Source organism: Elephantulus edwardii, unplaced genomic scaffold (assembly GCF_000299155.1).
Source record: "Elephantulus edwardii isolate Elephantulus edwardi_28Jun2011 unplaced genomic scaffold, EleEdw1.0 scaffold00227, whole genome shotgun sequence".
NCBI classification, from domain to species: Eukaryota; Metazoa; Chordata; class Mammalia; order Macroscelidea; family Macroscelididae; genus Elephantulus; species Elephantulus edwardii.
Window position 1 is genome coordinate 169,577 of NW_006399977.1, and position 25,215 is coordinate 194,791.

Consider the following 25,215-nt stretch of genomic DNA (forward strand, 5'->3'; position numbering starts at 1 on the left):
GATAATCTTCAGTAGAATCTTGCTTGCATGTGAAATCAATGATATTGTTCTCTAGTTTCTGCACTCAGTTGGGTCACTCAGTCGTTTCAGATCCCCTATAGGGCCACTGTGGTATCGTGTTGTGTGCAATCAAGTTGGAGCCAATTCAGAGCTGGCCCTCCAGCAGGTTTTCAGAGGCAGAAAATCATAAGAGTTGAGTCCAACTCATAGGAGTTGAGTCATACTCAACTCGACGGGACCTAACAACCAGAAGAAGTGTGGGACAGGGGTACACCTAGGCTGACTTCTATAGAATAAATACAAACATTTACTTGGCAACCCTTTCCCCTATTTTCCTTGAAATAAAAAGGACTAGCTGCATTAAAAGAGCTAGAAAATACCAGAAGTAAATAAAAGTTAACCCAACAACCATTAAAAGGTAGATAAAAAACAGTGTCCTTTGGCTAGAAAGCCTTGTAACCTCTCATAGCCATAAAATGATTGGCTTTATAGCCATTGCCACTCATTGCTTCCAGAAGGTTTTCCATCCCATAGACCAGATTAGCACTCACATTGCATGTAGAACAGTGAGAAAACCTATTCGACCCACTTTCAAAATCATGAACTATGTATTTTCATTGGGTTTTGCTTTTTAATTTCTTTTTATTCTTGTTTGAGTGAAGATTTATGAAGCAAGTTCATTTTTATGCAACCATTCATACACATTTTATCCCATAACGTTAATTTCAATAGCCAACAAATAATCAGACTTTTCCTACTTCATCTCTGTAAGTCTGATTTCCATTAATCCTGCTATATCTCTGTCTTTCCTTTCTTTAGTGTTATTGTTCTGATTATCCCCTTATAGAAAAGTACTTTTCCTTTTATGCATCTTAATTTGTGTCTGTTATCAATTTACTAATTTTACTACCTTCACCCTTCGTTTTCATCCCTGGTGATCATCCAGGAATCATTCTATCTGCATAAACTTTTGTTGCTATTGTTGTTAAGTACTGTTGAGTCAAGTACTACTCACAGTGACCTCTGAACAATAGAACTGAACTCTGTCCTGTTCTGTGCCATTCTCATCATATTTGACACACTAGTGGCCATTGCTGAAGTCACTTTGTCAGTCCATCTGATTGGGAGTCTTCCCTGCTTTCACTGACCCTCTATCTTTCCAAGCATGAAGTCACTCTCCAAAGAATAACTTCTCCTAGCAACATGTCCAAAGTATATGAGGTGAAGCTTTGTCACCTTTTTCTCCAAGTAACACTCTGGCTGCATCCCTTAGAAGATGTATCTGTTTGTTCTTTTGGAAGTCCACGAGAAAATCAGCATTCTTCTCCAACACCACAGCTCAAAGACATTAATTCTTCTGTCATTCATATTCATTGTGCAGCTCTAAGATGCATAGAAAGTGATTGAAAAGACATGGCAAGTAATTTAACAGGCCATGTCCTGGATCAGGCACACTTTATTCTTCAAATTAAGATCATTGTTACACAGTATTTGGAGAGGTCCCTGACCGTGAACTAGCCAAGTGCAATACCTCTCCTGATCTCTTTACTGTTGGAACCAATAATGTTTATTGTGGATCCAAGTAAAACAAAATCATTGATAATTTCAATGTTTTCTCTATCTATCATGACACTGTTTGTTGGTCCAGTAGTGAGGATTTTTGTCTTCTTAATGTTAAGAAACAGTCCATATTGAAGATTGTAGTCTTTGATCTTCTGTAACAAGATCAAACTTTCTCAAACTTTTATTATTTATAGAATACAGTGTGGTTTTATATCACATTTGTTCTTTTATGATTGACTTAATTAATGTTTAGTATTTCAGCTAACAGACACTGCCCTGGATGTGCTCACCAAGTTGTGCCAAGAAATCTGGAGAACAACCACGTGGTCAACTGGCTGGAAAAGATCTATATTTGTTCCCATTCCAAAGAAGGGTGACCCAACTGAGTGCGGAAACTACAGAACAATATCATTGATTACACATGCAAGCAAGATTCTACTGCAGATTATCCAAAAACGATTAGAACAGCACATCCTCAGAGAACTGCCAGAAGTCCAAGCTGGGTTCAGAAGGGGTCATGGTACTAGGGATATTGTAGCTGATGTTTGATGGATCTTAACTGAAAGCAGGGAATAACAGAAGAATGTCTATCTGTGTTTCATTGATTATGCAAAGGCATTTGACTGTATGGATCATAACAAACTGTGGCTGACTCTGAGAAGAATGGGAATCTCAGAACATTTAATCGCGCTAATGCGAAACCTATACTTGGACCAAGAGGCAGTCGTCAGAACAGAGCAGGGTAACACTGCATGGTTCAAAATTGGGAAGGGCGTACCCCAGGGATGTGTTCTATCTCCATACCTTTTCAACCTGTACACAGAGCAGATTATCCGAGAGCCTGGGCTCGATGAGGAGAAGTGTGGCATCAGGATTGGTAGAAGATCTATTAACAATCTCCGTTGTGCAGATGACACAAACCTGCTTGTTGAAACTGAGGAGGACCTCATGCACTTACTGCAGAGGGTCAAGGACTGCAGCCTTCAGTATGGCCTGAGGCTCAATGTCAAGAAGACAAAGATTCTCACCACTGGACCAATTGGTAGCATCACGATGGATGGTGAAGAGATTGAGATTGTTCACAGCTTCAGTTTGCTCGGCTCCACAGTCAACATCCTTGGCACCAGCAGTCAGGAAATCAAAAAGCGTATCGCGATGGGAAAGTCTACCGTTAGGGACCTCGCTAAAGTACTCAAGAGCAACGGTGTCTCTCTGGAGACTAAGGTGTGCCTGATACAGGCCATGGTCTTTGCAATCACATATTATGCATCTCAGAGAGTTGGACAATGACTAGGGAGGATAGAAGGACAATTGATGCCTTTGAGCTGTGGTGCTGGAGAAGAGTATTGAACATACCCTGGACTGTCAAGAAAACAAACAGATTCATCCTAGAGAGGGTTAAACCAGGCAGGCTGCTCCTTGGAGGCAAGGATTCTGGGGCTTCGTCTGACATACTTTGGACATGTTGTAAGGAGAGACAGGTCTTTAGAGAGGGACAACATGCTGGGTAGAGTAGAGGGACAGCGCAGGAGGGGAAGACCCTCTATGAGGTGGATTGATTCAGTGACTGGGGTAATCGGGATGGGTGTGTCAGAGGCAATGAGATTGGCACAGGATAGAGCAGGGTTTAGGGCTATTGTACACAAGGTCGCAATGAGTCGCAAATGACTCGATGGCACATAATAATAACAACAACAATGATGACCTCTAGATGCATCCACATTATACAGTGTTTTGTATATTCTTTACTAAGTTTAGTTTTGCATAATATTCCCTTGTTTGAATGTGTTGTAGATTCTTTATGCATTTATCTGTGGATGAGCACTTTATTTTACCTGTTATACTCAAGAAGCTGGTAGGGACTCAATGGAAAAACTAGGCCTTAGTTAAGTCGTGCTGAGCCATTTTTAATATGTTCTTTCATGGATTTTTTTTATACTTGCAGTTACTTGTCTTAATATGGGTTTTCAATAGCATGAAAACTTAATAATCTTATTTAGATATCTATATATTGTCCCTTTCCCTCAATACCCCCACCTGCAGAACATCTGTAGATTGAAACCACCAAAAAGTTAGAGTCTTTGGGTTAGCAGTGCAACTTTCTACAGATTATATCACCAGACCGCCGGAGTTCTAGCTGGTGGCCTAGCTCATAGTGAGTAGTGCTGTTTACCCAAGGACTGTTCCTCTCTGGTGACTTGAATCCCCCAGTGGTTTTGATAGACAAATATGAGGAGTATCCTCCCTTGCTATATTCAACATCCTGAAAACTCACTGGAGAGTCAACTATGAGCTGGTTTTCCACAGCAATGAGATAGGTCTATTGAGTTTCAGATGCTGACACTTCATAGTGAGAAATAAAGTCAAGGACAGTTCAAATTGTTGTTTTTAGGTCCCCTCTACAACAACTATAACTCATAGAGATCCTTTAAACAATAGCTCAAAACCTTGACCCGTCCTTTATGATCTTTATTATGCTCAAGCCCATTGCTGCAGTGACTGTGTTAGTCCATCTTGTTGAGGACTATCTTTTCTTTCTGTGACTCTATCCTATCCCCTTTCCATTATTATGTCTTTTTTGAAAGACAGACCATTCCTGACAAAAGGCCTAAAGTATGTGGTATGATGTTTGACCATACTTATCTCTAAAGAGGCAAGGTGGCAATTCATTCAAGATACATTTATATTTTCAATTGACAGTCCAGGAAGTATTCAATACTCTTCACTAAACCCATAATTCAAAGACATCAATTCTCCTTCAGTCTTCCTTATTCATGTCCTACTTTCAGAACCAGAGGTAACAATTGAAAATATCATTATTTAGATCAATTGCACCTCAGTATTCAAACTGATAACCTTGTTCTTTATCATCATGGAGAGGTCCTTGACAGCAGATTTCACGATGCAACACATCTTTTGATTTCTTAACTGCTGCTACCATAAGTGTTGATGTGGCTCCAAATAAAATGAAGGCACTGACAACTTGAATCTTTTCTCCATTTATCATGATGACTCTTATTAATCCAATGGAGATTTTTCTTTTCTTTATATGGACATGTTATCCATATTGAAGGCTATAATCTTTGTTCTTCATCCATAAATACTTCAAGTCATCTTCATACTTCAAGTTGTGTGTCATATACATAAGCATAGATTGTTGTAGACTCATCTTCCAATCCTGATGCTACTTTCTCCTTCATATAGTCTATCTTCAATGATGTGCTCAGTATATAAAGTGAGCATATACAGATTCAGCATACTCCTCCCTGATGCACAACTTTCCTGATTTTAAGCCATGCAGTGTCCCCCCTGTTCTGTTCAGAAAACTCCTTCTTTTTCTATGTATGTAGGTTTTGCAGGAGCACAATTATATCTTCTGGAATTCCCATTCTTATTAATGCTAGCTATAACTTGTTATTATGCCTACGCAACTCAATAAAACACAAGTAAACAACTTTCTGGTATTCTCTGCTTTCAGTCAAGATCCACCCAACATCAGCAATACTTTTCTTTGTTCCATGACCTTTTCTGAACTCAGTTTGAATTTCTGGCAGTTCTGTGCTGATATACTGTTCTAGCCATTTTATGGTAACATTCATCAAGAGTTTATATTCTTGTGATGTTAATGATATTGTTGAATAATTTCTGTATGTCAGAAGAAGAATTGAAGCCTTTGAGCTGTGGTATTGGAGAATAGCCATAGACTACAAAAAAAACAAACAAATGTATTGGAGAAGGTGCACCCAGAGTGCTCTTTGAAGGCAAAGATGATGAGGGTTTGTCTCAAATACTTTGGGCACTTTGCTAGGAGGGGCTATTCCTTGGTGCTCAGAAAGGTAAAGGGTCAATGAAGGAGAGGAAGACCCTCAGCCAGGTGGATTGGCACAGTGACTGCCCTAATGGGCTCTAATTTGTCAGGAAGTTTGAGAATGGCACAGGATAGGACAGGTTTCAGATTTGGTGCTCATACTCTACTCAATGGCATCTAAAACAACACCACCACCACAGTGCATAAATGCATAATAAACAGTTTTGAAAGAATATGTATATGAATGAATCAGCAAATATTATTGCCATAAAGGGAAACTTTTCATGTTTCTCATGTACCACATTGAAAACTGAACATAGCTCATTCATGTCTAGAAATTATGACCATGGGCTTTGAAGTCTTCTAAATTTGAGACCCAAGCTCCATCATTTTTGTTGAATAGATATTGGGTAAGTTTCTATATTTCTTTAAGCCTCAAATTTATCCTTCAAAAAGTTTAGTTAAAACTATGCCTAATATTTTTAAAGTTAATGTGATCAGAATATTTTGCAGAAATTCTTTATAAACTGTTCAAGTAATTATTTTAGAGTTCTTCTTTACTCTTTTGTATCTTATTATTGTTACAGGTTAATAACTAATAATAGAAACTCCAGGACTAGATTTGTAATCTTTAGTTTCATATTAGTCACAATAGTAACTACTGCATCAAATAAGTTCAAAACACGTGAGAGATGTGGCTAAGACTGTAACATAGGTACTGTTAATTCTTCATATTGGTGGTGGTTTTGAGCAAAACATCCATCAGAGTTAATGTGGTTTCAGTGTCAGACTATGATTTTGAATCACAGCTCCGCCATTCACTTATAATTCGGTCTTTATCAAGTTAATTAACCATCCTGTACCTCAACTTCCCATCTGCAAAGAGATGTTAATAACTAGCCATCATAAAAAACTATAGCTGTTATCAAATGGGAACATACATGGAAGTACTTAAATTGGGATTTGACGCAGAATATAAATGTAATGAATGTCATTTTCTGTTGTGGTTGTGGTACCATAATTGTCATCAAACATCTCTCAAAGAGGTTCATGTTTACAATCTGAAAATTATAAACAGATGAAAACATTGGCTAGCATGGACATACAGAAAAGAATCTCAAATGCCATTCCTTTAGATCACACACTTACTAGTTCACTGCTCCAAAGTCTTAATTTTCTGTATTTTTCTTTCATTTTCCTATTACATAGAGATAGTTCAAATCCTCCGTCCATCAAAGGCAGCACTTCTCATTAGCTCTGGAGGCCATTTTTTTCACCAATTTAGCTATTTCTTTAATACTAAACTGAAAAATATAATAACTGAAATCCTGTTTCATGATCAAGAAATGTTTTCCTGAAATTGTATGCCCTTGCTAACTCCTCAAATCTCTGAAGTAAGCACATTCTACCTAAATAAATGTGTCTGCAAATGAACCTTTAAACTTATGTACACTAACCCTATTTGCAATAATAATTAAAAAAATTAAAAGTCAAACAAACAAAAGAAAAACAAATAAAAAAATAAACTCATCACAGTTAACTAAGAGCACTGGATAAATTATCTACATTGATTGTTAATTAACATCATTAACATTCCAAAAGACTACATCAGGGATGTATCTGCAGCTGCTTTTAGACTACTAGTCCAGGTTGGTTATTGTGAATCCATGCCTTCTTAGCTCTATGACCACTGTATTCTTATTCTTATTCTTATTCTTCAAAAGAATAAGAAAAAAGCATAGAATTTGAAAGTTCAAAGCTGAACTAAATGAGTTAGGGTTCAAACTCATTTACAAAAACAAAACAAAAACAGAAAATGAGAGTAAGAAGTGATAAATAACTTTGCCCAGGCCACAAGATTATTAGGGGTAAATTAAGATAATAGTAATAATACCTTATGTCATAAAAATGTTCTTTACAATTTAGAAACCATTTTTAAATGTAACTTATTTGATGCACATGACAAGTTGATGAGGTAGACAGTATGTATTATTATCTAGAAGGGCAGGGATATAATGGCCACCTTCAATAAAACTAAAAATAACAATGCCTTTGAGTCAGAACCAACTCATAGCAGACACTCCAGCAGAGTTTCAAGGCTGCACCTTTCATGAAAGGAGATTGTTCATCTTTCTCCCTCAGAGCAGTTAATGAATTCAAAGGACCAAAGAGGAACCACTTTTGGATTCCCTCCAGACTGCCACCGGCCTGTCCTTTCCTTCCACAGGAAAGCAAGAAGAAACCAAACCAACCCATTGTCACATGGCTGCTTCTGACTCCCAGAGAACCTGTAGCATAGGATTTCCAAAGTTGTATTCTTTACAGAACCAAGTGTCACATCTTTCTTCCTCTGAGTGGATAATGGGTTTGAATCACAGATGTTTAGGTTAACAGCCCGTGCTTAACAACTGTACTCCTTCATGAGGGAGACCTGGGTGCAATTCCTATCCAATGAACCTCCCTCATGCATAGCTACCACCCATCTGTCTGTCATTGTTGGCTTGCAAGTTGTCTTGATGCAGAAAAGGGTTTCAATGGAAATTCTGGTATAAGACAGTCTAGGAAGAAAATTCCAGTGATCTACTTCCAAAATTAGCCAGAGGAAACCATATGGATCACAACAACTTGATCACTAGTCAGTCATGAAGATGGTGCAAAATTGTTGTTGTTGTTAGGTGCTGTTGAATCAAGCATGGCTCATAGAGACTCTATGGACAAAAGATCTGAAAGTTGTGCTGTCCTGTGCCATCCTCACACTTCCTGACACACAAGAGCCCATTGCAGCAGTTACCATGTCAATTCACCTGATTGAGGTTCTTATCTTCCTTCACCAACCTTCCACCCTTCCTAACATCATGCCCTTCTCCAAGGAATAGCACCTCTTAGCAATATGAGGTCGCGGCACCAGGGATATCACTAGTGATGTTAGATGGATCCTGGTTGGAAGTAAGGAATACCAGAAGAATGTCGATTTGTGCTTTATTGATTATGCAAAGGCATTTGACTGTGTAGATCATGGCAAGTTGTGGCTGACATTGAGAAAAATAGGAATCCCAGAGCACTTGATTGTGCTCATGCAGTACCTGTCCTTCGACCAGGACTCTGTTGTACAGACGGAGCAAGGGAGCACTACATGGTTTTAAATTGGTAAGGGAGTGAGTCAGAGTTTTAGTCTTTCTCCATACCTGTTCAATCTATATGCAGAGTATATTACCTGAGAAGCTGGACTCTATGAGGAGGAGTCTGGCATTAGCATTGGAAGGAAACTCATCAATAACCTTTATTATGCAGATGACACAACCTTGCTTGCTGAAAGTGAGGAGGACTTGAAGCACTTGTTGCAGAAGATCAGGGAATGCAGCCTTCAGTATGGATTACATTTCACTATCAAGAAAACAAAAATTCTTACCACTGGACTAATAGGTACAAGATTGAGCAGCATATTATCCCACTGACCTTGGCGTTACCATGGACTGGGGACAGAACAGGGCAAATTTATGGCAGTTGACAACAAAAGCATTACTATGAATTGCATTTAAGGAAATAGGCTTAGAGAGGCACAATGATTTGCCCAAGGTAACATAGCTTGTTTGTAGCAGAATAGAGATTAAAAGCCAGCTTCTACTTGATTCCCATCCCTCTGCATTTTCCCCCCAATTGTTTCAGGCTATATTATTCTGACATCTAAAAGGAGATAAGTTACTTTTCAGGTGCGTAGCTTTACTCTTTGTATTTGTGGCACAAAGAAAGCTGAATATTTCTTATGTATTTTTCCAGGATTGTAGAGACAGAAGGAGCTTTGAGTCTCTTTCTAGGTGCTCATCCTCTTATATCAATATAGAGTTTCACATAAGTCATATCAGGCAGACCAGACATCTATCTGAAGATAATGTATTTTTCAAAATATTCAAGAAATGTGTTTTCAGCCAACTTTATCCACAACATATCTTCTTTTACATTAACCATATTGGCAAGTCTTTTATGCTTTACCTGGTGCTTCTTGGGATGAATGGAAATGAAAATTTCTTTTCTATTCTAATTCAAGAGAATTCAGCTATTTTTAAAATGATAAGTATGTTTCTCCATCTATCTATCTATTGTTTAAAACTAGTGAAAATAATTTATGATTTAAATAACCATGATTAACACTTCAACCTGAGTAAATATGTTTAGGAAGCTGCCTCTGCAATTCTTTTTCAAGCCATTTTGGGCAACACGTACTCCATCCTCAGTTCTTGGAAAGAATCATGATTAGCTTAGTCCTACCAGAGAAACTAATTTCTAAGGTTATAGCAATTCACTCAGCAATAGGCATGCAACCCAGTTTGGGCCAATGAGATAACAGGAGATGGTTTCCATGGCTTCTGGAAAGGGGGCATCCTCAGTCTTTGAGGACTATGACTAGGAAAGATGTTTTAACCTCTGATGGAATGAGTGAATTAAAAATTATATTAATCAGAAGTTTCTCAAAGATACTTTGAGTTTGCCAGTCATGAACTAAAACCAACTTTGGAAGGTAGTGAGGAAAATGAATGAGTACGTGTTTGGTGAAACGATAGATCTGCTATACTTAACTCAGACTGAAATGTATCTCATCAACTAATTTTTCAGTTATTTGAACCAATACATACTCTTAACTTTGAAGCCAATGGCATCTCTATTAATGCAGATACTAACTTCTAGGTTTGTACATTGTGCACACAACATGTGTTTGTGTGTGTGTGTGTGTGTGTGTGTGTGTGTGTATCTAGCATGGGAGTTGCTCCTTTCATAAGGCTAAGGAAGAAAAGTGTAGAATGTGACTTCTCTTTGATCACACAAACCAGATCATTGTCATGCGTTATTGCTAAGCAACACGTCTTCTGCACTGTGTGAAAGAGACAACCAGTGATATAATGACAAGACACAAGAAGGATGGAAATGTTGCCTATCCCGTTGGTGAATCTTACCCTTTATTTGCCCCATTTTGCAGTCACATAAAATATACAGAAAGCCCAATATATTCCCAAGGTTTTCACGAGACTATTAAACCCAAATCCCACCATGATTTAGAGACAACTCATTTGTATCCATTAAGTACTGATTTCTAAGATGAAGTGTGCCTATGGTTTGAACAAGTGTTCCTATACTATAATGGGATGTCACTACCAACCATGTGACCTCTATAGAAAAGTGACAAACAGCTTCCAAGAAAGCTTCTGGTTCCAGTTCCTGATACATTCAACTTGTTAACCACAGAAGGAGAATTATGATATTCTGAGTGGTCCGTTTACTTATCTCACACTGTATATGATATGAGTAATAATAATTTCAGGGGCTAAAAAGAGGGCAAAGACACGTTCTGAGCTCTGTGATAAGTTTTCCACTGCATGCTCAGTTTCTTGTTCCCTCCTAGGAACCACTTCCCATCAAGCTAGCCTGGATGCCCATATTTTACTTTGTTTCCAATCTTTTATTAATCACAGTTACCTGACCTAAAAAGCCTAGAAAATCTAGGCTTTCCTCTGATTTTGGTTATATAATACCTGTATTCTCCACATCTACTGCTAAGTTTTTACCTACTCCTTTTAATACCATAACAACTCTGCAATAAGTTTTCTTAGCAATAATCATGCCCCTAAATGTGAAAAAATAACAACACAGTAAATATGATTACATAAATAATATGAAATTTGAGTTTCAGGTCTTATTTCTCTGTAAACTCAAAGCTAAGGTCTTTCACAAGTGTATTTTACAAGTGTGGGAATACAAGCTCAGAACGAGAGGTTATCAAGATTTCTATTCATCGGTATCTTTCCTTCAGAAAAATGGATACTGTTAATTTATACCAGGAAAATGAAGTATCAATTTGATTCATGTCTGAGAACACTACCAGATCGCACTGATCCAGAAGTTCCAAAGGATACTGTCTTTACAAAATGAGACACCGAGGACATCTGTCAACGTATTTATAACTTATTGTGAAAAATAGCATCCCAAGTTCCCTTCATAGAGTCCAGCTTCTTGAATAATCTGCTCAGAATACCGATTGAACAGGTATGGAGAGAGGATACAATCCTGATGCACACTTAATTTTAAACAACTTCTTGGTCTAGTTATAGACAAGTGCAAGAATATACAATTAAGTGTTCTGGGATTCCCATTCTTTTAAATGTTAGCCATAATTGTTATGATGTACACAGTTCAAAAGCATTTACATAGCCAATAAAGCACAAATAGATATTCTGGTATTCTTTGATTTCAGCCTGTATCCATCTGAATCAGCAATGATATCCCTGGTTTTTTGTAAACTCAGTTGACCTGGCAGTTGTCTGCCTATCCACTGTTCTAGTCATTTTTAGTAATCTTTAGCACTATTTCAGTTATATGTGATATTAATTATATTTTTTTTTTACAATTTCCACATTCTGTTGAAAACACATGCTCTATGAAAAAGAATGTGGGATTGGGATTGGAGGATGACATCAATAACGTAAGTGGTGCAGATAACAAAACATTGCTTGCTGAAAGTGAGGAAGACTTGTAGCAGTTTCTGCAGAAGATCAAATAATACAGTCTTCAGTATTAATTGGATCCAAATGTCAAGAAAACAAAAAAATTTTCACCATTGGACTGACAGACAATGTTATGATTGGAGGAGAAAAGAGTAAGCTGCTTCATCTTATTTGCCTGTACAATCAACACCCTTGGTACCAGCAGTCAGGAACTCAGAAGATGTATTGAATTGAGAAAGTCTGCAGTCAGGGACCTCTCAAAATTATTGAGGAGTAATTATGCCAGTTTGAGGACTAAGGTGAGCATGCCTCAGGCCATGGTCTTTTCAATCATTTCCTATGCATCTGAGAGCTGGGCAATTGTTAAGAATGACAGAATAAATGCTGTCTTTGAATTGTCATATTTGAGAAGAGTGCTAAAAATCAAATGGGCTGCCAAAAGAACAAATAGATATGTCTTGTCGAAGGGGCAGCCAGAGTGCTTCTTGAGCAGCAAGTATGATAAAACTTTATCTTACATACTTTGGTCATGTTACTAGGAGAGGGTCACTATGCTTGGAAAGGTGAAAGAGAGGAAGACTTTCAACCAGATGTATTGATACGGTGACTGTAGCAATGGGCTCACATTTGTCAGAGATGGTGAGGATTGCACAGGCTAGGACAGGGTTCACATCTGTTTCTTCCCAGGGTCACTATGGGTTGTACTTGACTGGACAGCACCTAACAACAAGAAGAAGCTTACTATTCATCTTTCACTGAAAAACATGTTATATGTTTACTGAAACCAAAGTGACTTGACCTACTTGAGGTTAGGCCAAAATGCAATGTTTAGCTGATATTTCAAAATCCAGAGCCTTGATCAAATCCTTGATCATGTCTAAATTGAATAATTTATTATATATATATTTATGTACTTGAAAACTCCAAGGTTGTACTAGGTGCCCTTGAGTTGCCTCTGATTCATAGCAACAGCCTATGTACAAGAATGCAAGAATGAAAACCTGGATCCTACACCATCCTCACATCTCTGCTATGCTTAAATCCGTTGTTGTGGTCACTAGAATATAAACAGAGGTCCAAAGAGAGGGTTCTGAAAGGATCAGTAGGTATGGAATGGAGCTGGGGATCTAAGTTTCAAGATATTATATTTTATCCATTTATTATCCTCTGATTTTTATGTTTCTAGCCCATAATTTTATGTTTGCTAATTTGATCTAGAGGCCACTGCTGTCTCCAAAATAAAAGGAAGACCTTACTTTTCTTTATCCTAAACGTCACACACTCTCCAGTGTGGTGAGGTGAGCCTGGAGAAGTGCAGTGCCAGGAATCTCTGTTTCTAATCAAGTTATTATTCTTCTGCAAATCTGACCCTTACAAATCTCAAGGTATCTTTTAGTATATTTCATTTCTAGCTATTGGACTAAAGTGACCTGAAGCAGGTGAGATTGTCCTGGATCCTGGTATTCATTGTCAGGTGAAGAGCCCAATACTTTTTAATCACTTTTATTTTTCTACTTCATAACTATTAAGAATTTCAAAATGGTTGCTAAAAAGCTCTATTTTTAAAACCTGACATTTTTGCTTTCAAGAACAATACATGGCTGTCAAATTTATGTAATGAGATTTTTTTCACTTCCATACACTTCCATACTTCAGAATACAAGTGCACCTCTTAGAACATTTCCAAGATTCCAAGAGGAATTTCGAAGTCTTCCAAATTCGTATTTACTTATATACTTCTCACTATCCTCAGACTAACAATAACTAAACTGGACCTTTGACTAAAAACACTACTGACTAAACCTGGACCACATCCATGCTACGTTTCTGAAACCACAACCCTCCCTCTAAGAGTAACTACAGCTCTCAGCTATATGACCTCCTGTCTTCCTTCTTACACTATATGCAGTGGAAAATATCAAGTCCTCAGATTGGCTTTCCTTTAAACTCGTACACAACATTGAGTCATGTGAAAAGTTGGGTAGGGATATATGTCATTTTTTGTCAACCCTTTCAATCCTTCATGTACAGTTTCAGTTTTCCTTGAGTAGTTTTCTAATATGTTGTTGTGAAGTATTCTCTGTTCTTGTTGATGATGATTGCTGTTGAATATGACCTCATGGTGACCCTATGAACAAAAGACCTGAAGACTTAGAGTTCCCAGAGGTATGTCGTTTAGGAAGTGGATGTCACTCCTGCTACCAAAAGTGCTCTCTAGTCAACTATAATTCATAGTGACTACAAACAAAAGGTTGAAACTTGGCCCTATCCCACGCCACCTTCATAATCTCTACCATACACAAGTCCGTTGCTATAATCACTGTGTCAGTCCGTCTGGTTGAGGATCTTTATCTCTTTTGCTGACTCCATTTTCCAAGCATGACATCTTTTTTTTCCCCCAAGAATGAAGCTTTCTGGCAATATGCCCAAAGTAAAAGAGATGCCATTTCAGCACCCTTGTCTCCATGGAGCACCCTGAGTATACTTCTGCCTCGAAAGTATCTGGAGTATTAAGGGAAGGATTCACCGAGATTTCATGTTTGGCTTTAAAACTTTGTGAATAGGAAAGTACACAACTCACAGCAATAGAGCTCTCTTTAAATACATATAGTAAAACTATGATCAGATTGGAAGTTTTTTTAAAAGAAGTAAAACAGTATTTTGCTTCTTTCTGTGGCCTATGTCTTAGGAAAAGTGCAGCCAGAATGCTTGTTAGATGCAAGGGTGGTAAAGATTTGTCTCAGAGTTTGGGCATCTTGCTAAATGAGGCTATTTATTCCTTGGAAGGGACATTAATAATCCTTAGAAAGGTAGGGGTCAGCAAAAAAAGAGGAAGACCCTCAATCACTGTAGCAATGGGCTGAAAGGTGTTTGACAAAGATGCTGATAAGATGGTGCAAGGTAGGACAAGATCCAGATCTGTTGTGCCTAGGGTTGCTTTGAGTTGTACTCATCTTGACTGCACCCTACAACAATATGAAATACCAAGTCTCCTATTTGGGTTTGTTGTTGTTGCTGAGAACCATCGAGTCGGAACTGACCCTTTACTGGGTTTTCAGAGGAGGTTAATCGCACAGGAGGAAATTGCCCATCCTCCCCCTGTGGAAGAGCTGGTGGATTTCAACCATATACCTTCGGGACTGCAGAGCAGTTTCTTACCACCAGGCCACCAGAGCTCCCAATTTGGTTTGTAACTGAAATAACAAGACATTTTCATTTTAATTTTGAATGTGAAGAAGATTATTTCTTGGGTAAAATATTATCACTCACTCATTCACTGCTGTCAAATTGATCTCAACTCTTAGAGACCCTGTAGGGAAGAGTAATTAATTCTAAGGTTCCAAGGATGAAGAACTCTGTGAAGGCAGATTTTTAAAATTTTTTTCCCCCTGAAGGGTTTCTTGTGTATTTGAATTACACACATTTTAGTTATAAGCCACTAAACTTATATATTAGTCCACTTCACCACCAGGGCTTCTGAAAATATTACACAAGCTTTCAATCTTTTAATAATATCGATTTCTTCTCCTTCTAGAGATTCATTCTGGTAACTGAATAGTATAGAAATGCCAGTAAGTGTGTTGTTTGCAAGAAAATGATAAGTAAAAGAGAAAGAAGAATTCCTGATATTTTTGTTTGCTTGCTTGTTAGGAGAAGAGCTCGTGGATTCAAATCACATCCCTTTGCATTGGCAGTATAATTCCTTACCATTAAGCCATCAGAGCTCCCTAAAACTCAACAATAGTACACCACAAACTTTTCAGCTAGAGACTTTTTCAAATGGTTCAGCAACCACAGGAGTAGAATACAACTCACCTATTAATTTGATATTCATCCATTAGGTACCCCATATTTTGCCAATTTCTAAGAAGATGTAAAAGAAGATAAGGAGTCTCTACACAACAGGTTGTCTAATTTCACCTAGTAGGTAAAATAAGATATGTAAAAATAATATGAGAGAAAATTGCTGGACAAAATTGAGAAATTCAGAAATTCAAATACTAGCTACAGTTCTACTTTCTCCCAGGGGGGTCAAAATACACTATAATTACCTGACACCGAGAATCATTCTCATAAGCATTTTACAACGTGATTGTCAGGGATGCAGAGAAGTTAAGTGGTGTGTGAAAAACTATGTAAGCTGAATGAGGAGAATTAAAAATAAATTTGCGTTGTAGCACATTGTTAAGAATATCATTGTAAGGTGCTATCAAATCAGCTCTGACTCATAGTGACCTTGTGTGCATTAGAAAAATGTCTTCCCAATCCCAAGCCATTCTCAAAGTTGTTGCTGTATTTGAACCCATTACTGTGGCTACTGTGTCAATTCATCTCCTTCAGGATTTTTCTCTTTCTCACTAATCCTCTGCTTTACCAAGGGAGTTCTGGGGACCTTGTCCATGAGGAATTGCACTGCTAACCTTGAGGTTGTGCCTCTCTGGCAGTTTGAATCTACCCGTAGCACTACATGAGTAAAGTGGACAATATTCTTCCATGAAATTTATCGTGTGGGAAACTGCTGGAGGTTCAGCTGTGAGCTGGCTCTGTCTGATTGAATATAATGAGAGTTTGAGTCTACATTTCCTCTTTCAGGGATTTGTCCTTACTCATAACATACGCAAAGTAAATGTCAGTGCCTTGCTATCCTGGCTTCCAAGCGGCATACTGCTGCACTGCCTCTAAGACAGTTTTCTTTCTTCTCTTAGAGTTCACCATGTATTCAGAAGTCTTAACCAACACCATCATGCAAACGCTTCAATTTTTCTTCATTCTGCCTAATTCACTGTACAGTTTAAGCACTCACACAAAGTGATTTAAAAAATGCCATGGCCTGAGTCAGGCACACATTGGTTGGCAAGGTAACATCTTAACTTTTTAATATTTTTTTAAAAAATTCTTTTGCAGAAGAAATGCACAATTCAACACTTCATTTGACTCATTGACTCCTTTCCATGGGCATTGATTGTAGATCCAAATATAATTAAATCCATGAGAACATTAGTAACATCAGTATTTCCTCATTTATCGTGTTATTGCTTATTAGTCCAGATATCTTTGTTCTCTTTATATTGAGATTTAATCTACACTTACAGGTTTTAAATTGCTGTATACTATTGAGTCAGAACCAACCCGGGTTTTCAGAGGCAGTTAATTTCATGGGAAGAGATTGCCCATCTTTCTCACACAGAGCAACTGGTGGATTCGAGAGGCATGCCTTCTGGCTTAAATCACAGTTTCTTACCGCTAAGCCATCACAGGTCCATACTAAAACGGTATTATTTTTAATATTTATTAGCAAGTATTTCAAGTTCTTTTTAATTTCAGCAAGCAAATATGTTTTCTCTTCATCTCACAGGTTGTTAGTGATCCTCCTTTACATCCTAATACCATATTCTTCTTTATATAGTCTATTTGGTTTATTTTCTCAGTATATAGATTGATATTACATAAGGTGAAAGGATACAACCCTAACATACATATATTTCTCCATTATGTTGAAACTAAGCAAGGAATATTGGTTTGCCCCAAGTCAGATGGATTGAATGTTACTGTTCCCTTTTCCTTTTATTAGTCAATGAGTGATTATGGAGAGGTTACTTACATATATGAAATACAATTTCCTCATCTGGACAATGATATTCTGGAATAATATCTTCTTTACCAGTTATCCCCTTATTGAGATTCTTGTGGGTTGAACTGGAGGATTGGATTTCAAAGGCCTTTGTGATACAGATAATCTTTTATCCTAAGTATGTGGTAAAAGAAATTATTTTTCAGTCAATTCTGACACATAGAGATCCTGGGTGTATCAAAATAGAATTTCTCTCCATATGGTTTTCAGTGGCTATAATCTCATGGCAGTAAATCATCAGGATTTACTTTCACATCACCACTGGTGGACTCTAATGTTTAATTCTTGGGTTAGTAACTGAAAGCGAAAGAGTTGTGTCACTCAGGTATCTAAGTATGTTATTATTAGGTGCTGTCCTATTTTGGTTCATAATAATCCTGCGGGACAGAGTAGAACCTTGAGACTTTATAATCTTACAAGTGCAGATAAACAAGTCTTCCTCCCACAGAGTCACTGTTGTTGTTGTTGATTGCCTATGAGTCGAGCACAACTCATAGCAACACTATGAACAAAAAAGCATGAATTCTTTTTGTAAGGACTGGCCCATTCTGACAGCATACCCAAAAGAGATCCATTGTGAAAAACAATGTATTCTAATTTTGTAAATAAACCAGTATTTAGAAAAACAAAATTTTTTTTAAAACCTCACAAAGTATATGAGACAAAGTTTCATCATCTTGCCTCCAAGACAGATTAGTTTGTTCTTTTTGAAATCTATGAGTTACAACTCAATGATATACAACAACAGCATGATATATTCAATCTTCTTCACAAACATGACAATGCAAAGGTATAGATTCTTCTTACATCTTTCTTATTTATTGTCCAATGTTAAGATAGAGAGGAAGCCACTGAAAATACCATGGCTTGGATCAAGCACACCTTAGTTTTTAAATTATATCCTTTCTCTTTAGCATTTGCTAGAGGAACTTAACAGGAAGAGGAATTTAACAACACGTCTTTGTGCAAAGAATTAGATAGCAGAGAGAGCAAGAAGAAATAAATGGAAAAGGGTTGGGGGAATGGAATACTTTTCAAGTCCTGGCACAAACAAGTTGCAACTGGAAGATAATAGATACAGCTGTAGGGGTATCTGGTTGCAAAAGGTTTGGGCATTTCTGCTATCCGCCAGGAATGGTCAAGTATTTTTTATTTCCAAACATGGATTCATGTGTTAAGAAAAATTATTAAAAGTCAACTAGTCCAAAGGAGAAACCATGGTTGTCACAAAGAACGTTTGTGACAGAAAGCAATGAGGACCTGAAAACCAAGGGCTGTACAAAAGCATGGCAATGCAGTTGCTACACACCAGCATGGAAGAATGACCAGGACTTCTGATTTGGTGAATCACAGGCAGAATAAGGATAGCCAATTAACTTTCAGACAATGCTGTAAAATAATTTGGGTCTCTAGAAACTTTGATGCCACTGTGAGCTATAGAGTGAACAATGTAGATCATAATCAAACGTGTTTAAATGTGAACTGATTGAGAAAATTTGGATTGCAATCACCTAAAAGGAGTGTCAGGGGCACAATGCTTAAGCATTTATTTGCTAACCAAGAGTTTGACAGGCCTGGCAATTTGCTTCTGTAAAGATTAAAGCCAAGAAATCCCTATGGAACCTTTCTACTTTGGAACACAAGGGGTTGCCACAAGTTGGATTTGACTTGACAATAGTGAGTTGCTTTGTTGTTTCCACACTCAGGCAGAATTTCTCAGAGAATACTGAAAATGAACAACAGAAAACCAAAGAAACTCTTTCCCAACCCTTGCAGTTGAGTTGATTTCTAGTCATAGAGACCCTTAGGAGACAAAGTAGAGTGGTACCCTAGAGATTCCAAGATGATTCATTTACCTTTTTGATGAACATTTCAATTAGCAGCCAACTGGTAACCTCTACTGGCCTTTCTTTCAGTCGTCCTGTATTATCTTCAGTATATGAGCCTCCATGCCACAGGAAACAGTTTAAGAATGAGATCCATTGTTCTTTGTTTGGAAGGATTGGATTGCTTTGTCTTCATTGTATGTTGTTAATGACTTGTCCCTGAGCAAAATTTTAAAATGTCATTAGGGAGATTAACTGACATGGAACTCCAAGGAATCTACAAGTATTTTAGTACATTATGAGAATTACAAAGTGGATTCTTTCCAAAGCAAAGAGGAAACCGTGACAAACAGGTGTTTGGGTTTTGTTGTTCTGTTTTTGTTTTTGTGTTTTGTTTTGTTTTGTTTTGCTTTGTTTTAACAAACAGGTGTTTTAATACTCCCCCAGTACTAGTCCAGAGAGGGCGCTAGGATCTGGCAGTCATCTTCTCTTGCAGTGCAAGTTTGGCTTTCAGTCTGAGAGAGAGAGTGATAAAGAGATCAGGAGAAGCCTTTGCTCCCAATGATGCCCACGAGTCATTATTACAGGTGAAGCAGCAAGTCAGGAATGGTCTATGGAGTTGCCAAAAAATGTCTATGGAAATGAACTATTAGGAAAGATCAGGCAATTTCATTTCTCATTTCAGATTTTTATTGAAGTGAGACCAGATTAGACTCCAGCCCCTGTCTGCACTCTGTGGTGTGTGTTTGGAGGAAAGAGAGGTGTGAAGGAGAGAAGGGGGAGGTGGGGGAGCTGGTGCTGTGCTTCTGTGAACTGGCTTCTTCAATACAGGAAGGTAGCACTTTGAGCAGTTCATGGCTTCCCTGGGAAACCATTGTAAGTGGGCCACGTGCCCAATGGTTTCTATCCCAGTTAAGTAAATAAATGAAATATGCTAATTAGCACCCTATTAGCTCACAGCAGGGAGTAATCCATGGCATTTTGATTGGAAAGAATTCTGTCATCCAAAAGGCTGGTCTGTAACAGAATGCAAACTGGCCCAATTTCCTCCCTCCTCTCCTCATGGCAGTTGTCCAAAAGTCTGAGAAGCAGACCTCACAACTGTGTGCAATTCCGAGGGTGTCACTGCGCTCTGTGAAAGCCACTCCTGGCCTCCTCAGAATCTGGCTCTGTGCCCCATTCTAAGCATGGGTTTATACACTCCAGAAATGTGGATGAGAGCTCAAAAGCACTGAGTAGATTTAGGAGGATCTTTGGGGGGATAGTGCTCATATCTTTCATTATGAGACTATCCCTATTTTCATTCTTTTGTTCTCCTTGACTCCAAATTCAGAATGCATTTCTTTAGCTCAGGTATGCAGGCATATTGCCATGGAGTGGTTCTAATGAAGGAAGTCTTCTTATTAAAATGGTAGTGCTCTGGGGTTTTAGTGGGGAAGCTCTTCAGATTCTCCTCTTTATGTCTTTATTGTTTCAGCTGCACACAAACGCCATCTAGTTCCTGTTTATTTGGTTTGTGGTGTTTTATAGTTGGGGTTTTTTTCTATTAGTATTTAAATATCTAGATTTGCATCTTCCCTATACCCTGCATTTTGCAGAAGGAAGCAATTTGGGGGCAGATTGGACACTGAAATTTAGTGGCAATATGGCACAGTGATTAAAGCACTCACTGTTAATCAAAATGCCAGCAGTTTGAACCCCCAGGAGAATGACGTAGCAATTAGTTTCCTTACAGTTTTGGAAGTCCTGTGGAGCAGTTCTCCCCTGTCATATAGGGTCACTATGAATTAGACTCTATTCAGTAACTGTAGGATTTGGACACTGAAAGAGCCCTAGTGGCCAGTGGCTCAAGTGTTAGGCTGCTCCCTGGAAAGTCATTGGTTCAGACCCACCTGTGACTCTATAAGAGGAACATGGCATGGTGCTTCTGTACTGATTGCAGCACTGGAAACTGTGGGGCAGCGCTACTCTTTCCTATTAGGTTACTATGACTCAGAATACACTTGATGCCAACAGCTTTTATGAGCACTGAAGGAAAAGCTCAATAAAAGAACAGCATGTTTTCCAATCTGCTCTTTTAAAACATTCACTTTCCAAGAGCTTTTGGAGTTTAAGGGGATTAGATATTATGACATGTCTGTCAGGTGGCCACAGAATTTGTCAAAAATCTCCACTGGAGTTGGATTTAGGCAATGAAGCTGAGTTTTATTATGAACAGATAGGCCTGTAACACAATTTTTATTCTATCAAAAGTTATAGAAATCATCGATGTGGTTTTTTAATAAAAGTGAAGAAGGACTAGATTTTTAATCATTTGTATATTAAAGATGTACGCTTCCAATGGGTTTGCTTTCTCAAGTTTAGGCCCCCGTTTTCATGATGACCCACTAAAATCAAGCAGATATTGAGTGTCTGTGGCAGTGCCAAGTGAAAGCATATGTTTCTCTGCCCACGTTTACGTTTCCTCCCCAATAAAATACTGATTAATCTTAAAGTTAAAACATATTAACAGAATGTGCTGGTTATGAGTACTCTGCTATTTCTTTTTATCCTCATCTTGATTTTACTTTTACCTATGAAAATGAAAATTCTATTTATCCTGATTAGATATAAATTCAAAACAAATGCGGAATACCAGCTGTTGTGTGAGTAGCGTTTTTGAATTCAACTTTAACTGAAATCTTCAAGTCCAAAAACCCCCATAATAATCCTCATAGTAATATCTGTGTCTTATTCATTAGCATGACCAAGCTCCTTTGACAGAGATACCTGTATAAATTGTTAGACACAATATGACATTGTGTTCTATTTAGAACATCTTTTTTTATTACTACTGTGCTGAATTGTAAAATAAAGCACATTATCTAAATGGCTCAAATGGTAAGCTAAAAAACAAAAATATCATCCGTACAAGCCATCTGTGAATTAGCATATGGGCTTCAGGAATGTAGCATCTTGGTTCTATATGGGAATCAAGGATGAGAAGAAGAAAAAAAAAAGCAAACCACAATTAAGTGAAAAAAGAACATGGAAACTCGTCCATTTAGTGACCAAGGTTGATTTTCTCCATGGCAGGGACTTCAAAGAGGTACTTAGGAGAATAAAACAGCCAGCTGGACCTCACAGCAGAATGACCCAGGAATGATCCCAGGCAGAAATAGTCACAAAATTTTAATTCAACTGATACTTATATTCAGTTGAAAGTAAATGTGTCCTTGAACTAGGGCTCTCTAAATCCAGGCATGTTTTATGTGCGGTATAGGCTCTGAAGTTTTGGCAAATCTACCTATCTTGAACTGGGATATAGTTCAGCGATGAATTGGGCTACAAAGGCTATAACTCAACAAGCTTAGCAGTAGTAGGAGCCGCTGAAGTGTTAAGTGAGCTTTCAGGGGCCCTCAGCTGTGTCTCTCCATCCCCCTCAGCAGGCAAAATATAACTATGCTACTTGATAAAAAGCTTAATGGCCATTTCGCATACAGGGTGCATATTGTTATATGTATGTGCTTTGCACTTACAGACTGACATTTATGACCAAGGAGTTGTTATTGTTCAGTAATTTCAAGTCCGCTCTGGCCATAATGACCCTTTGGACAATGGAATGAAATCCTGCATGATCCTGCACCATCCCTACGATCTCCACTGAACTTAATCCCTCTGATACAGTTGCTGTGTCAATATATCTTATTGAATATCTTCCTCAAGTTTCATTAATGCTCCCCTTTCCAATAAGGGAATGATTAAAGACTCAGCTGCTAAGTGAAAAACTAGCAGTTCAAACCTAGCCAGCTGCTTCAGGAAAGGAAAGGAATAACTGGTGAACTATTCCCATAAGGATTGTTAGGTCTCATCGAGTTGAGTACGGCCTGTGGTGACCCTGTGGACAACAGGTTTGAACCTTATACTATCCTGTGCCCCCGTCACAATTTCTGGCACACTCGAGCCCATTGCTGCAGTCACTGCGTCAATCCGCCCGGCTGACGGACTTCTTCTCTTTCACAGACTCTCCACCTTTCCAAGCATGATCTCCCGTTCCAAGGAATAGCCTCTCCTAGCAACATGTCGGAAGTAGGAGAGATGAAACTTCACCATCCTTCACTTCTTAGGAGCATTCTAGCTGCACTTTTCCCAAGACTTATTTTGGGTAATAGGGAAATGTTTTTTTAAGTTCACATGCCAGATATCTGTCTTATTTTGAGTCTGGATTTCTAAAGGGTAAACTCACAACCTGGCAATGGGAACAAAAGACAGAAATAAACTCTTTATTGACATTTTAATTAGACACGGTTGCATAGCCACTGAGGATGACAATCAGCTCCTATTGACAGATTACAAGCAAACTGCCCTCCACCTGGTAATTCTACCTGCTAATTACTTGGGAAGATTCAGGTGCTCGACAATTGACCAGAATGTTCGAGAATGTGCGGACCTGCTGAGGGAGGGGTGGGAAAAACTTTAAAAAAGCTGCACAGCAAAGCTGACTGTCAGTCAGGAGCTGTTGAAATCCTATCAAACATATTCTTGCAGCACAATGAAGCTTTTCAGTCAGTCAATCTCCCCAGACAGTTGCCTTTGCCAACAGTTACAACAATAAGGAAAACTTTATTAGTGGTGTGGCAATTTTTTGTTTTAATGCCGACTATAAAAACACCCGCTGAGCTGTTTGCAGGCTCTGCCAAGTGGCAAGTACACAGTGAATTGCAGATAAGAGAAGATTTTGGACGCCAGCCCTAAAGTCATACTTGGGAGATGTGCGTGTCTTTTTGGATGGAAGAGATCTGGCACGGGTGGGGTGGAGGGAAGCAAAGAAGATGACAGAAAACAGATGAAGAAAAGCTGAGACAAGCGAACATTGCTCCTTTGGCTTGCGTTTCTCCTATTTCCTCTCAGTCATCCCGGTGGGGCAGCATTGAGTGAAGTTCAGGAGCCTCTCTGAGGATAATGACTGACATTAGTGTTGGTGCTGGCTCCGGCTGTGAAAATAAACCCACCCCAATAAACTGACCCCTGAAGGAATTCCGGTGGGTGGAAGAGCAGCATTTACGAGAGGCCGGCAGAAGATGCTGCCATCTCCTACCTGGACAGCACAGCTGAAGGGTCCAGATGGTGAGTGACTTGCCAAAGGTGACATAAGTCATTGTTCAAGGTAAACATAACTGGTTCAATTCAGTGACATTGTCTGAGTGCCCATTATGTGCCAGACACTGAGCTACATATTGGAGATACATAGGCCCACATAAGTAATTCAAGCACAGTCAAAACTGCCATGGAATGACCTTGCTAGGAGGAATGTGACACTGCCTGCCCCCAGGAACCTCACAGTTCTGGGAATAACTATCTTTACGTTAATACTTTGTACTTTGACAAATACTATTTTATTGCAGCCTCACAAGAGCCTAATTAAGATGAGAATTATTATCCTTTAAAGTTGAGGACATTGAGCCTAGACATTGGTAGGGTTATACAGCTAGCACAACGAGATAAGTTCAGGTACATGGATCCTCACGTACCTTAGAGACCTACCCATGTTATCTGGACCCTGGTAACTACGTTATTGTCGTTACTGTTATGTGCCGTCGAGTCACTTGCGACTCACAGTGACCCTATGTACAACAGCCCTAAACTCTGCTCTGTCCTGTGCCAACTGCACTGTCTCTGACACTCCCATCCCGATTCCCGCAGTCACTGAATCAATCCACCTCATAGAGGGCCTTCCCCTCCTGCGCTGTCCCTCCACCCTCCCAAGCATAAGGTCCCTCTCCAAGGACCCGTCTCTCCTTATAACATGTCCAAAGTATGTTAGACGGAGCCTCAGAAACCTTGCCTCCAAGGAGCCACCCGGTTTATCCCTTTCCAGGATGAATCCGTTTGTTTTCCTAGCAGTCCGTGGTA